Below are 15,814 nucleotides of genomic sequence, written 5' to 3' on the forward strand. Positions count from 1 at the left end.
CTGCTACTTCTCAGGATAGCTGGACACTAGGTCTGGATTTCCCTTTAACAAAGAGCTGACTCATATTTCAAACTTTACAATATCAAGAGGAACAATACCATCAACTGTGTGTGCTATTAAGAACATTTCCTTCACCCAATTATCTCATGCCCCTGCCCAGTTAACAACCCCCACCCCAGAAGTATCCACTGATCTGATTCTATCACCATGGGTTAGTTTTAACTATTTTAGAATTGTATGTAAATAGAATCATACAATATGTACTTTTTGGTGCCTGGCTTCTTTTTACTCAGCGTTTTTGAATTCATCTGTGTAATTGTATGTATTACTGTGCATTATTGTAGTGTATTCCTTTTAATTGCTAAACGGCATCCCATTGTATGATTATAACAGTTTGTTTATCCATTCTCCTGTTGAATATCTGGGCTATTTCTGGTTTTTGTCTATTATGACTCAAGCTCCTATGTACATTCTTGTACAAGGCTTTTAGTGGCCATGTGTTTTCATTTCTCTTGAATAAATACCTAGGAGTGAAATTGCAGGGTCACTGGGTAGATGTATGTTGAAATTTTTAAGAAACTAACTACCAAGCCACTTTCCATAGTAGTTGTACCGTTTTACACACTAACATCAGTGAATGAGGGTTCCCAATGCTTCCCATCCTGTCAGCATTTAGTGTTGTCAGTCTTCTTTTAGCAACTGTAATGAGTATATAGTGAAATTTCATTAGTGAGTGGAAGCTTTTTTAATCTTTCTGTTTTTGTTCTAATACCTGCTAGCAGTTACTCTTAGACATCTTCAAAAGGATTCTCTGGGATTCTTACCTGATAGGAGAGTAGGGAAGAAGTTCTTTGATTGCCTTCTTCCATAGTACTTCAACAGGGAAGTAGAGAAAGTATGATTGGGAGCCTCAGGTTCATAATGGTGAGAAATTGAGTAGCTTGGCAGCAAGGTGACACAGTCTGGGAAAAATGAATGTCTTTCAGGATTTATCACCAGGGAAATCTTCCTGATATTCCTCTGAGACTTCTTCCTTCCTCAGGCTCTTATCCCAAATTACAAATTACAAGAACCATCATCAGTGACTTACAGTTTGGGGGTGGGGAGGCAGGGAGGAAACTTGGTTCCACTGTCAAAGCTGCAATGAAGTTGGGGTGTTATCCTAAGTTGAGTCCTGTGTACACAAAACATTACATACTGGTAGTATTCTTTAGTATTACTACAGTGTGTTGCTGGTTCCAGGCCTCTCTTAGTAGTTGTAGGCCATGTCCCCTTTCCTCCTCCCAGTTTGGTTTGCAGAGTCATGGTAGGCTTTACTGACCCTATGGCATTATTGGAGTAGGAAATGCTGTCTTGTGAGATTTCACCCTCTACCTCGGTTCTCTTTTACATGGGTCATAGTTGTAGCCCCTTCCACATTGACGTCTCTTTCAATCTCCTTCCAGTTTAGCCTCATCCCCCTGCCCAATCAACTTAAAAATTTCTTGTTCCATAATGAGTAGTGATGCCTCTTATTATCAAGAGAGTGAGCCAGAGAGAGCACTTAGCTTAACTTTGCTTTCATACTGTCTTGGAGATTTCTTCCAGGATATCATATTTTTTTCTGGGCTCTTAATAAACCAGGATATGCAACTCCAGCCAGTCAGCAATTTAAAGCATCCATCTGAAAAAGATTACTTCTGATTTTTCGGCTCCAAGGACACTGTTCAGAGTTTATGTGTCATCCTCAACATCTGGTATCTGTACATAAAAATAAAAGGAATGCCAAGCTTACCTATACCTCTGTTTTCTGAGAGTTTGAAAATGTTCCAACTTTAATAACATATAGTAGGTATTCATTAAATATTTTAGTGAAATCTATATAACCCTAAATGTTCTAACATAAAAGCATACTGTGGGTAGTTCAAACAGCTAAAGGAATGCTTGAAGCAATAGAGGGTATTAATTACCAAAAGTGGGATTAGAACAAAACTACTGAACTAGTGAAGGACATCTATAGATACAGATTCTTTTTTCTCTTTGCCCTAAGCTGGGCACTGAGTGAGTAGCTTACTCAGTTTCATTTATGTACTTGCTCCCCACCCACCCTTTGAAACCTCTTGAGCACTATGCTTTTATAAATGCTAGAAACTGATCTCTTATATAACAATATTTCTACTAAATAATATAATCTAGTCCCAAATATCCAATTTATAATCTCCCTGAATTAATTTTGCTTCTGCTCAACATATCTTGGGAATGGAGAAGTAGAATAAAATATTGTCTTTAGAATTGATTTGACTTTTCTCCTTTTTTAATCTATAATATTGACTCTTTCTGAAATTTCTTAAAGTAGCAGTGTATTTCATTTTCTTGTTTTATTCTGAAATATGGTAAAACTTTCCTAGAAACCTGTTAACCTAGTTTTTTTAAATGACTTTTCATAGTCTGTCTCCGTAACCTCAGAGTAAGGCTGTCTTTGAGTTAGGGGAAAGAAGAGAGAAAACCACTTAGCATTCAATCTAAATTAGCCATTATTTAATTTACTTCAGTAGATAGAGTTAATGTTTATCAACAGTGATCAGTAAGTTCTAAATGTTGTTAAAATGTGTCTTGAGTTCACCTAGGTGGCTATCAAATACTTTTATGTTTGTATGTATCAATTTGTATAATCATTGTTTTAATCCTAGTTCATTTCTTGCTACTTTACCAGGGAGAACTGGTTATTTCAACTCTGACGTAGGTCCTAGAAATTCTCTCTCTAAAGGGGATGGGATTCAGAAGGGACAAGTCATGATTTCAAATATACAGTGGCAAAAGCTAGTGACTGATAAAGTGTTGCCAGGGCAACATCAGTTCCTTTATTCAAAAAAAAAAAGGTTGAGAACCACCTGTTGCTAACTCCCTAAAATTCATGCTTCTTAAACTGTTCGTTTAAGTCCTGTACCACTTGGCAAGGGAAATGTTTGGAGCCAGCCAAATCTGGAATGCTGTGGAATTTCCTGAACAGTAATCCTTCAGCCTGGGTGCTACCTTTCGGATAAGCAAGATGGGACAACTAGAACACACCTCGCATGTTTCTGTCTTCCTGGTGCTATGTGTGTGGTGCTCTCTGACTTGTAAGACCTGACCCAGTATTTCTGCCAGTCAAAATTATATACATCTTTCAAAGGCCACTCAAGTGGCACCTCTTCCGCAAAGCTCGCCATCATTCTGTTGTATCCGAGCTGATCTCTCTCCTCTAAACTTCAACAGCATTTGTGTTGTCCCTGTGTGGTATTCCCTCTTGAGTCTATGCAGCTTATAAGTACACAGACATGTACATATATCTCATTTACTCTTAATCAAAAGCTCTTTGATGAGATGAAAATGGCTCACGTTTTGGAATACTTTGCATGTTGTTTTATGTATGTTGTTAGGTTAAACGTGTTGTATAGTTTGTTAGTTTCCTAAGTCTGCTGTAACAAAATAACCATAAAGTAAGTGACTTTAAAGAACAGAAATTTATTTTCTCACAGTTATGGAGGCTAGACAGGGGCGGATTAACCAGTAAGCGTGGTGATGCACACCAGCTCACATTAAGCCAGGTATGTGCGTGTGCTTACTTACTACTGTAGTAAACAATTTCATATGGGTTTTACCACATCAAAGATGTAGTGAAAAACAGGTGAAATTGTTCACTACAGATAAGTACGCACAAGTAAGCCCGTGTGTACCTTGCTTATTGGATAATCTGGCCCTGAGGCTAGAATTTCAAATCATGGTATCAGCTGTGTTGCTTCCTGCTGAGAGCTCTGAGAAACTGGTCCATGCCTCTCTCCTAGCTTTTGGTGACTCTTGGCTTGAACCTGCATCTGCCTCTGTCACCACCTGCCCATCTTTCCTCTGTATCTCTTCTCTTTTATAAAAGAACCAATCATATTGAATTAAGACCCACCCTACTCCAGTATGACCTCAAATTAATTTAACTGATAATATTTTAAAGACCCGATTTCCAAACAAGGTCACATTCACAGGTATAGGGATGAATACTTCATCATATCTTTTTTTTTGTGGGGGCACAGTTTAATCCAAAACACATGAATTACCTCATTTAATCATTATAGGATTAGATTAGACAATAATATTATTAAAAATATTTTATTAATTTATCCTTTTAAGTATTTATATTATAATACGTAATTATTTCCCACGAACCCATTGCCATCGAGTCAGTTTCAACTCATATGGTTTTCAAGGCTGCAGTCTTTATGGAAGCAGACTGCCACATCTTTCTCCCATGAAGTAGCCGGTGAGTTCAAACCACTGACCTTTCAGTTAGCAGCCAAGTGCTTAACCACCACACCACCAGGGCTCCTTTATATTCCATTACTTATAATATGGAGACTGGCATAGTGGTTAAGAGCCACAGCTGCTAACCAAAAGGTCAGCAGTTTGAATCCACTAGATGCTCCTGGGAAACTGGATGGGGCAGTTCTACTCTGTCCTCTAGGGTCACTAGGAGTCGGAATTGATTCAACGGCAGTGGGTTTATTTTATTTTATTTTATTTTAATAATAGAACATATTATTTATAATCAGGGCTTCGAACTGGTTTGGAATGGTTCATCAATTGCTGACGTAAATGAGGGCGGTGTATGTGCTGCATAGCACCCAAATCTGTTGCCGTGGGATTTCGACCCAAGTAGGAAATGAACAGCAGTGCCCCACTCAAAGGTGACAACCGTCCACACTGCTTTGAATGTGTGTCACTCTCCACGGTCCTGCCAGTAATCCAGTTTCCCATGTGAGGCTCCTGAAATGGTCAGGTCCATGTGGGAGATTGGATTATTCTCAGGAATGTGGAGAGTGACAACATTAAAAGTGGCATGATTGGCTGCCATTTTTGAGCGGGGCACCGCTATTTGTTTCCTACTCGGGTCAAAATCCTACTGGCCACAAATTTGGTTGCTATGCAACATGGATGCTGCCCTTGTTTACCTCAGCAATTACTGAACTGTTTTGAACCGGTTCAAAGCCCTGATTATAATATATACTGTATATATAATAATAATAATGCAGTGTTGCTATCCTTTTACAAATGGCAAAATTGTCATTGTGTAATTTGGCCAAGTCTAGGCCAGTTTATGAATTTACACCATTCAACTTTTTAAACTTAAACAGTATTCTAGGCTTCATTCTTAGGTCCCACAAGGACTGCTGCTTACGGTAGGCTGCCAATACACGTTTGAATTAGTGCTAGAACTCCTTTAGTGTATAATGAACTAGTAGATAGACAGTCTGCAGTTTAAGATAGAAATGTATATACATTCTGTTAAAGTAAGCAAATATAGATATCTCTAATTATGTTTGATATTTTTCCATTATATTATATGCTTCTTTCATTTGCTTAGGCAATCCTTTCTCAGGAATGGTAGACTATAAATTTCATCCTGAATTCTTAATTACTAGAATACAAATAAGTGAGGTTTTCTTATTTTATAAGGATAGTTTGTGGCGATAATCTTTGGTAGTAGTTTTTGTTTATTTTTAAAACCTTTTTGTTTTGAAATAATTATAGGTTAACAGGAAGTTGCAAAGGCAGCACAGAAAGGTTCCGTATACCATTCGCCCAGCCTCTCTTATTGGTTAAATCTTAAATAGATATAATATGATATCAAAACCAGGAAATTGGCATTGGTGTAAAGTGTGTGCATTGTTCTATGTTATTTTGTCATATATGTAGATTCATGTTGCCACCACAGTCAAGCTACAGAACTATTCTATCACCTTCAAAACCTCCCTCATGATACACCCATGCCACATCCCCACCACTGAGCACCGTCTCTAATCTCTTACAACCAGTAACTGGCTCTCCATCTCTATAATTTTGTCATTTCAAGAACGTTGCATAAATGGAATGATACAGTAAATGAGCTTTTGTGATAGGCCTTTTCACACTCAGATAATGCCATTGATACCTTTCCAAGTTGTTGCATATATTGATGATTTGTTCCTTTTTATTGCTGAGTAGTATTCCATGGTATGCATGTACTACAGTTTGTTTAACCATTCACTTATTAAGGGACATTTTGCTTGTTTTTGATTATTACAGATAAGCCTGCTATGACCAATTGAGTACGAATTTTATGTGGATCTGAGTTTTTATATTTTTGGAATAAGTGCTGAACAGTGTGATTACTGGGCCATATTTTTTTTTTTTTTTTTAGAGAAAACTGTTGAACAATTTTCTAGAATAGTTGTACCATTTTATACTCCCACCTGCAATGGATATATGAGATGCAGTTTCTCTGCATCCTCACCAGCATTTGGTATTGTCACTATATTTAGCCGTTCTAGTAAATGTGTGGAGCCCTGGTGGTGTAACAGTTAGTTCTGCTGCTAACCAAAATGTTGGCAGCTTGAATCCACCAGCTGCTCCTTGGAAATGTGTAGTTATATCTTCATTGTGGTCTTAATTTTTATTTCCCTAAAGGTTTGTGAGGTTGAACATCTTTTCATATGCTGATTTGCCTTCTGTATATACTCCTCAGTGAAATGTCTCTTCATGTCTTTTGCCCATTTTCGAATTGGATTGCTTGCTTTTTACAGTTGAGTTTTGAGAGTTCTTTGTATATTGCAGATGTGAGTCCTTTGTCAGATATATAGTTTGTAAATATTTTCTCCCAGTATGTAGCTTGTCTTTTCATCTTTATTTTTGTTTAAGATGGAGATGCATCCTTTCACCAGGACAATAGTTGTGGGATACAAATAAAAACTGTTGAATGGTACTAGGGCTGCATGCTCCCTCTGTTCTGTTAGAAGTTGGTAGACAGTTGTGTCAGAGGAAAGAGTGCCATCTACTGAAGCCCGGGCATCAGTTCTCCAACATGGGAACTCTAAACAGGGAGGGGCAAAGAACATGCTCTTTAAGGCTGTTGATGGAGAGGGCCATCCGCCGTTCATATAGAGAAATGTCTATTGCTAGTTAGTAGAAAACCATCACCAGTCCCTGCCAGGATGGAGAGCTGTTGTAGGCTTAGTGCACTAAGTCTCTTGACAAAGAATCAGCAAAGAAGGTAATAAAAGAGATGACACTGGTACTAGCTGCTTTCAGACATCCCTCACCTGCCTCAGCTTTGTTTGTTCTGAGTAATTAAATTGCTCCGTCTAATTAAAGCAATACATTGCTATTAGCTCTAGGTATATTTGTAACACATGCCTCGAAATGACATTTTCAACGAAGACTGATCTAACCTTTGTTTTTGAATAGATTATATTACAGACTTCAGCTTTTATTAAGTAAATCTGTTGAGTACTGATTGCATAGAGGTATTTTTTTTCTCTGTATACCATAATATGAAAATTCATTCCTTTTCTGGGAAGAAGTATGTGAGCATTTACTGATGTATTATTTATGGCTGTGTTATTAATGTGCAGAGATAATAAATATGCTTAAAATAAGTTCACTTAGATATTTAGAATATGCTGTTTTGTATTACCATGAAGCATAAAAATCTGTATGTGAGATAAGTGGTAGATTTGGTATTTCTAACATACAGACTTGACAGTCAATTTCTGGGAAAATTAGAAATTTTTTCAAAATTTTTGGCTTCAGTTTTACAGAGCTACTTATAATTTAGTAAGTGAACAATTAGATGCACTAATCCCCAAAGATGGACAATTTGTGTGAGTTTCGATAAACCTCTGGGCAGAAGATTTTTATTTGCAGTGCCCTCATATAACTTGAGAGGAAACCATCACCATATGATGTGTTTGGCAAATTAGTTTTCTGCTAGATTCCCTCCTCCACACCAAAAGTATCACAGAAAATATGATTTTAAAAAGTAAGTATATTTGGTTTGAATTTCTTGTCTTTCTGTTTCTTCTCATTCTTTCCATGAGTCTTTTTACTGATAAACAATGGAACTTTGCTTTCACATTCAAGTGCCACTACTGTGGAAAATGTTTCCAGAAAAAATGTTTGATATTGCTGTTAGGCTATTTGAAGTGCCCATGAATCTAAGGGAAGTGGACATAATTACATGTTATTTAGATGCAGGTAAGGAGATAAATATGATTTATAAATGCTTTTTACATATTAGCAAAACAAACCCAAATGGAAGTTGTCAGAACTATGAAGCTTTGAAAGAAAATAACAAATCTACAGTAAATGCGTTTCTTTTCTTCTCTATCTTTTTGATTTAAAAAAATCATCTTGCAAACTTTTCATAAATGCAATTGAACTTTTTAATAATAATGAAGTAAAATTTTATGATATGTCAATATTTGCTACCTCATTTTTTCCCCACTGCCACCTTCGGAAGATGAAATTTTTTTCCCAACATTTTATGAAAAACATTTTTAAAAATAGAGCAAAGTTATAACAATTTGAAAGGCTTACCCATATGCCCAACACCTAGATTCTATCATTTAATCTACCTTACATTTCTGATGCATTTTTAAGTAAATTTCAGATATTTAGCATGCAAATCATTAACTAGAGTTCAATATTTACTTACATTTTCATTTAAAATTTATATAATAAAACACACATATGCTAAGTGTATATTAGTTGAGATTTGACAAATGTGTACACCTTTGTAACCCAAACTACTGTCAAGAGAGAGAATATTACCATCACCCTAGAAAGTTTTCTCATACTCCTTCACAATCCATACCCATCTTTTTAGAGGTTAGCTTTACCTATTCTAGAATTTCATATAAAATGAACCATCCACTCACAAGTGCTATAGCCTCTACCAGACGGAGTCCAGCACAACTAGATGGTGGCTGGCTACCATCACTGACTGCTCTGATAGGGATCACAATAGAGGGTCCTGGACAGAGCTGGAGAAAATTGTAGAAGAAAATTCTAACTCATAAAAAAATAAAAAGACCAGACTTACTGGTCTGACAAAGACTGGAGAAAGCCTGAGAGTATGGCCCCCAGACACCCCTTTAGTTCAGTAATGAAGTCACTCCTGAGGTTTACCCTTCAGCCAAAGATTAGACAGGCCCATAAAACAAAATGAGACTAAAGGGACACCCCAGCCCAGGGGCAAGGACAAGAAGGCAGGAGGGGACAGGAAAGCTGGTAATAGGGAACCCAAGGTCGAGAGGAGGAGAGCATAGACATGTCATGGGGTTGGCAACCAATGTTATAAAACAATATGTGTACTAATTGTTTAATGAGAAGCTAGTTTGTTCTGTAAACTTTCATCTAAAGTACAAAAAAAAAAAAAAGAACCATCCACTATGTATTCTTTCTGTCTGGCTGCTTTTACTCAACATGTTTTTAAGATTCATCCATGTTGTCGTGTGTATCAGTAGTTCCCTTTATTTCTAAGCACTATTTCTTTGGGTGAATATACTACAGTTTGCTTATCTACCTTCTTATCCATGGGCACCTGGGATTCCAGGCTTTTAATCCCTGGAAATGACTTTTTAAGATTGTGCAGTAGCATTTCATTTAAAACTATAGTGCTCTATCATTTTTATATAGTTTTCCTTTGACAACTACAGTTTTGAGAAGTTTTAGTATTTGTATGTAAATTTTATAATTTAGATCTTTCTATCTATGCATAACTTTGTTGGCAAGAGCAAAATTATTGGACTATAATATTTAGCCCTCCCTTCTGAAGACCAAAGGAAGTTTCTACCTAGCTTCCTCCACCCCCACCTTAGAAAGATCACCTAAGGAAATGCCACTACGAAGTCTGTGTGTAGTGTTTTATCTAGATTAGGATCTAAACTCCAGTCATTTCTTTCTCTCTCTTTAGGAGAAAAAGGTAAAATTGGTGTTTAGTCTGTTCATCCAGTGTGGTGGAGGCTGTTGTTGGTAGTGGCGGGGAGCAAGTAGGATTGGCAAATATTTCTACAAAAATTTCTTATATATACGAGGATGATGTGTAGATGGATACACTTAAAGAGAACAGAAAAATAGCTCTTTTTAGTAGTTTAGAAGTTTTTTTGGCAATTCTTCTGCAGTATTATAAAAATCCAAAACCCATTGCCGTCGAGTCAATTCTGACTAAATGGCGACCCTATAGAGCAGAGTAGAACTACCCTATAGGGTTTCCAAGGCTGTAAATCTTTATGGAAGCAGACTGCCACAGTTTTCTCCTTTGGAGCGGCTGGTGGATTCGAACCGCCAACCTTTCAGTTAGCAGCCAAGTGCTTCAACCACTATGCCATCAAGTTTCCTTGCAATATTATAAAGTAACATTTAATCAACATCCTTAAGTGATCAGATAGCAACTTTCCATAAACACACACGCAACTATATTCAAAATTTATTGGTAACTTCATTTTTTTCACCATCTGACATTTGAGGATAGGGAAAGGTGAACTGAGAGAACAACGGTATATTTAAAAAAAAAAGTGACATTATGAATAACTAAAATCTTCTTGCCAGTATGCATTTTCAAACTACGAAGATAATCTTTTTGCCTAGGAGACAGCTTTTGATCAGTACTCTTTGAAGGTTTCAGTGTGCATTGGTAATGTCATCTGTGGGTAGGAGAATGAATGAAGCTCAATATCTGGCCTAACCGAACAAACTTGTGTGGAGAAGGAATAAAATTTGTGATTGTTTTAAAACCATATTTCTTTAGTAAAATAGAGAGGAAAGAACCAGGCATACTGTAAAGTACAGCAGCTATAGAATATTTATGATAAGGGGTGGTTAGGTATTTTCTTTACCAACAACACATTATGTGGAAGAGCTTGGAGGAGATAATAATCGGTAAATATCCGTTCATAGTTCCAACAGGATGTGCATCCCATTGCCTAAACTTGCTTCAAAAACCTCATAAAGTTGGATATCCTCCAAAGCTTTTACAGAAGAACAAAAGAGATGATCAAACTTGTAGGTACTCAAAGAGAAGCAAGAAGAACAGAATAGTATAATGACTTTGAAATCCTGTAGAAAACTTCAAGTGGAGAGATGATGTCCTTTCAAAACTTGTGAATAAGAGCAGCAACAAAATTGCTTTCCAAGAATTAGAAAATTGCCCCTGCTTACTCCTTGTGTTACATTTTTAGATCTCATACTCCAGCAGTTATTTGCATTTCTCTGTTTGTGTGAAAGATTACACTGCTTCTGTAAAGATTATAGCCAAGAAAACCTTATGGGGCAGTTCTATTCTATCATATAGGATCGCTATGAGTCAGAATTGATTCAATGGAAATGCTTAGTTTTATTTGGTTTAGTGTTATTTGTATGAACTGTTTTACTCTTTCTGCCCTTTATTTGTGTTTTTGCCTCTGACTGGAAGCACCCCCATGAGTTCATTCATCTTTCAAAACCTTGTTCAGTCATTACTTCTGAAATGAATCCCTCTGATTACTCCTTCCAGTCCTTCAGAATTATCTGTCTGTTGGTCAAGGAATCAATCTACCTACCTCTCTATATTATTTCTTTTTGTTAATCACTGGTTTACCCAGTGATATTATTGTATTTACAGTAACCTCAGTAGTAGCAACAATAATAATTATAAATAATACCTGTATAGTGTTACTCTGGGCCAGACATGGTATCTCTACTATCTATTGAAGTAGTATCTATAATGTAGATACTATTATTATACCTAATAATATGTTTTATTGCCTGAACTGTAGTGATTTTGAATTATATTCTATTTTAGATTAAGTCAATACCTTATAAAAATTTCCCTATAAAAAGAACATATTAATTTATCTAATATTTCTTATAAAATTATATCCCAAACACTGTGGACTTCTTCCTGGTCAAGTCAGGAAACATCTAATAAATATATATATATATATATATTTATATATATATATATATATAAAACGCCTTTATGTATATATAGTGCTATATATATAGTAAGATATCTCCAAATTTGAAAGTGAAGTTTGTGGGTCTAGAATATATGGTCCTAGTCTCTGTGTGGAGCCCTGGTGGCAAAGTGGTTAAGAGCTCAGGCTGCTAACCAAAAGATCAGCAGTTCAAATCTACCAGCTGCTCCTTGGAAACGCTGTGGGACATTTCTGCCCTGTCCTATAGAGTCACTATGAGTTGGAATCAACTCAACGGCACACAACAACAACAGTCTCTGTGTACCTGAAATAAGGAATTCTGCCACACTGATTACTTCTCTTGTCTTGAAATAGGAACCTAAATTCTTGAACCCATGGTTTGAGTAGACAATATAAACTAAACCTCATCCAGTATTCTCTTATCGTTTATGTTATAGTGTCCTGGGTAGTGCTGACCCAAATTGGTTTTATTAATAATTTAGGCAATATTAGCAGGTGTGCTTGTTAAAGAAATGCTTTAACAGAGCAAGAGCAATAGGGTTTGTGTGGCAAGAACCATTGTATAAGGATATTGTAGGGGATATGGTAAATTCCAAACGTACAGAAAAGCAAAGTGGACAATACAGCACATGTACCTATCATCCTGCTATAAAAGTACTCACTTCCTGGCTGTGATGGTGTATGTGTACTCCATTCTATACCCCCGACATGCCAGGTTATTTAGTAGCAAATATCAGATGTCATATTTTATCTATACGTATTTCTGTATTTATTTCTAAAATATGACATTTCTTTTAAAAAATCACAATATCATTATCAAACCTTAGGAAATGAACAAATTCTTAATACCATCAATTGATCAAGGTTCACATTTGACTGTCTCAAATTTTTTTTCATAGATACTTTGAATCAGAAATCAAACAAAGTCCACACTTTGCATTTGATTTGTGCCTCTTAATCTTTTAATGCTTAGGTTTTACTTCCCTGCCTTTTTTTTTTCCTCCCCTTGCAATTTATTTGTTGAAGAAACAGGATCATTTGTCTTCTGTTGTTACCTACAGTTGGTATTTTCCTGATTGTATTCTTGTGGTATTGTTTAGTGTGTTTTCCTCTTCTCTTTATTTCTTTAAACTAATATTTAGACATAGAAGTTTAAACATATATGAGCTTTTGTGGGATTGGGGTCAGGAATATTTCATTGGTACTTCCATCAGGAATCACATAATGTACAGTTGTTTATCTCTTTGATTTTAGTGGCCGTAGATGATAATTGCCTAGATCTGTTGTTTCATTAGGGGTTTGCAAAATGGTAATATTCTGTTTTTCTTTATTTACTAATTGGGCTAGTTCTAAAGAGAGAAATTTTCATTAACTAGTCAGCTGCCTGGTGGCACAGCGGTTAAGCTCTCAGCTGCTAACTGAAAGGTCAGCAATTCGAACCCACTAGCTGCCCTGCAGGAGAAAGTTGTGACAGTCTGCTTGCATAAAGATTACAGCCTTGGAAACCCTATTGGGCAGTTCCACTCTGTCTTGTAAGGTCGCTGTGAATCAGAACCAACTCGATGGCAATGGGTTTGGTAGTTAGCTATCCCGAGGGACAGGTTGTACAGGAAAGGCAAGGTTAATGCTTGATTTCTTTCCCCTCTTTACTAGTTATCAGAAAAATGAGTTGATTTCTTAGTATCCTCGACGGTGACCATTGAGGGTTTTTTTTAAAAAATGTTATTATGAACAGGTGGATAGAAACATTTATGACTGGTTTAACAATTATTCTCATTGCTCAATTTCCCCATCGTTTGGCCAGTGGAAGCCTCTTCAAGTTGACAGGTTCTCAGTAGTCTTTGATGGCTTTCTTACTATAACAGAATCTCCCATGCTTATCTTGTACTTTTCCTGCCACAGTCCAGGATCAGCTGTTTCTCCATGGAGCCCAGGCTTGTTTCACTAGGAAATGGTACTTTGAAAACCATGATTTAAGTGCTAGGAATGATCGTTACTGGGCTGGTCATTGTGTTTAGGTGTTTTCTGTGGACAGAGCTTAAAAAAAACACACAAAACATATGTACCTCTTGAGTTTATACTGATAGTTCCAATCAAAATATAGGATTATATGGTTTTACTTAATTTGATTTTATATTTACATCTCTTTTCCCCTAATATTGAAAAATCTTGGTTTCTAAAGAATTAACATGATGTCTTTGGAAATGTTATCTTTTCTTCCTTAAGAGGTAGAACACTGATTCAGAATTTTTTTTTTTTTTTTTTTTATTAAACAGTTAGTACACATATTGTTTTGACAATGGTTAACAACCCCATGACATGTCAACACTGTCCTTTCTCAACCTTGGGTTCCCTATTACCAGCTTTCCTGTCCCCATCTGCCTTCTAGTCCTTATCCGTGGACTGTCGTGCCCCATTAGTCTCGTTTTGTTTTATAGAGCTGTCTAATCTTTGGCTGAACAGTGAATCTCGGGAGTGACTTCATTTCTGAGCTAAAAGGGTATCTGAGATCCGTATTCTCGGGGTTTCTCCAGTCTCTGTCAGGCCAGAAAGTCTGGTCTTTTTTTGTGAGTTAGAATTTTGTTCTACATTTTTCTCCAGCTCTGTTCGGGACCCTCTGTTGTGATCCCTGTCAGAGCAGTCAGTGGTGGTAGCAAGGCACCATCTATTTGTACTGGACTCAGTCTGGCAGACACTGTGGTAGTTGTGGTCTGTTAGTCCTTTGGACTAATCTTTCCCTTGTATCCTGTTTCTTCATTCTCTCAAAGAAAGGGTGAGACTAGTAGAGTTTCTTAGATGGCTGCTCACAGGCTTTTAAGACCCCAGATGCTACTCACCAAGGTAGAATGTAGAACATTTTCTTTGTAAACTGTGTTGTGCCAATTGAGCTAGATGTTCCCCGAGACCATGGTCCCCACAGCCCTCTGCCCAGCAGTTCGGTCCCTCAGAGAGTTTGGATGTGTCTGTGGAGCTTCCATGACCTTTGGTTGTACAAGTTGTGCTGGCTTCCCCAGTATTGTGTACTGTCTTGCCCTTCACCAAAGTTATCACTTATCTATTGTCTATTTTCATAAGTTTTGAGGCTACACATACTAAGAATGAGCTTCAGATTCTCTCCTAATGAGGGGCAGATAACTGGGAAATAGTCCATATATACCATCACTACAGGGAGGTGTTAGAGACAGATAACTAAGAGAGTGATAGAAGGGGTACTGGATTGAGAACTGGCTCTGCCAACATACCCATCACCAGATTTCCGTGTTTTGTAAAATGAGGATAATAATAATCTACCTCAAAAGATTTTTATAGAAGATAATACCTGTGGAAATGCTTTGTAAATTATTAATGTATTATAATAGAAATCATTTGCCTATCTTATTAAAAAATAATGAGATAGCCTTTGTTTGAACCATTGTACTTTTGATTAGCTTTTTTCAAGATTTGTTTACTCTCGGAAGGCACATTTTTATTTTTCTTTTCTGTCTTTTTGTTAAGTTGCTAAGATAGGCTTCCTAATTATCTTCTTTAATGGAGAGGGAAGCTTGTATGTCGACAGTTAAATTATACCTTTATAGACTTCTTTTGAGGTTACTACTCTTTGGCTTAAATATTTGCTTGGTGTAAATATTAATCAAGATGTTTTAATTTTAATTAATTTATAATGTTATTAAGTGGGTTTAGAAAGGAAAATCAAAGTAGAGGAGACTTTTTCATCAAAGCCTGTTCCTTGTTTTTGATGATCCCCATTTCTGTTATCCAATATAATGGGGCCACCATTCATCTGTCAGTTTGTCGTACTGTGGTGACTTGGTGTTTCTGTGATACTAGAAGCTATGCCATCAGTATTTCAAATAGCAGCAGGGTCACCTATGGTGTACATGTTTCAACGGAGCTTCCAGACTAAGACAGACTAGACAGTAAAGTTTTTTTGTTTTTTTTTTTTTACATTTTTTTTTTGTTGTACTTCAGGTGGAGGTTTACATAACAAATAGTTTCTCATGAAACAGTAGTACACATATTGTTTTATGACATTGGTTAACAACCCCACAACATGTCAACCCTCTCCCTTCTTG

Source organism: Trichechus manatus, unplaced genomic scaffold, assembly GCF_000243295.1.
Source record: "Trichechus manatus latirostris isolate Lorelei unplaced genomic scaffold, TriManLat1.0 scaffold00056, whole genome shotgun sequence".
Taxonomy (NCBI): Eukaryota; Metazoa; Chordata; class Mammalia; order Sirenia; family Trichechidae; genus Trichechus; species Trichechus manatus.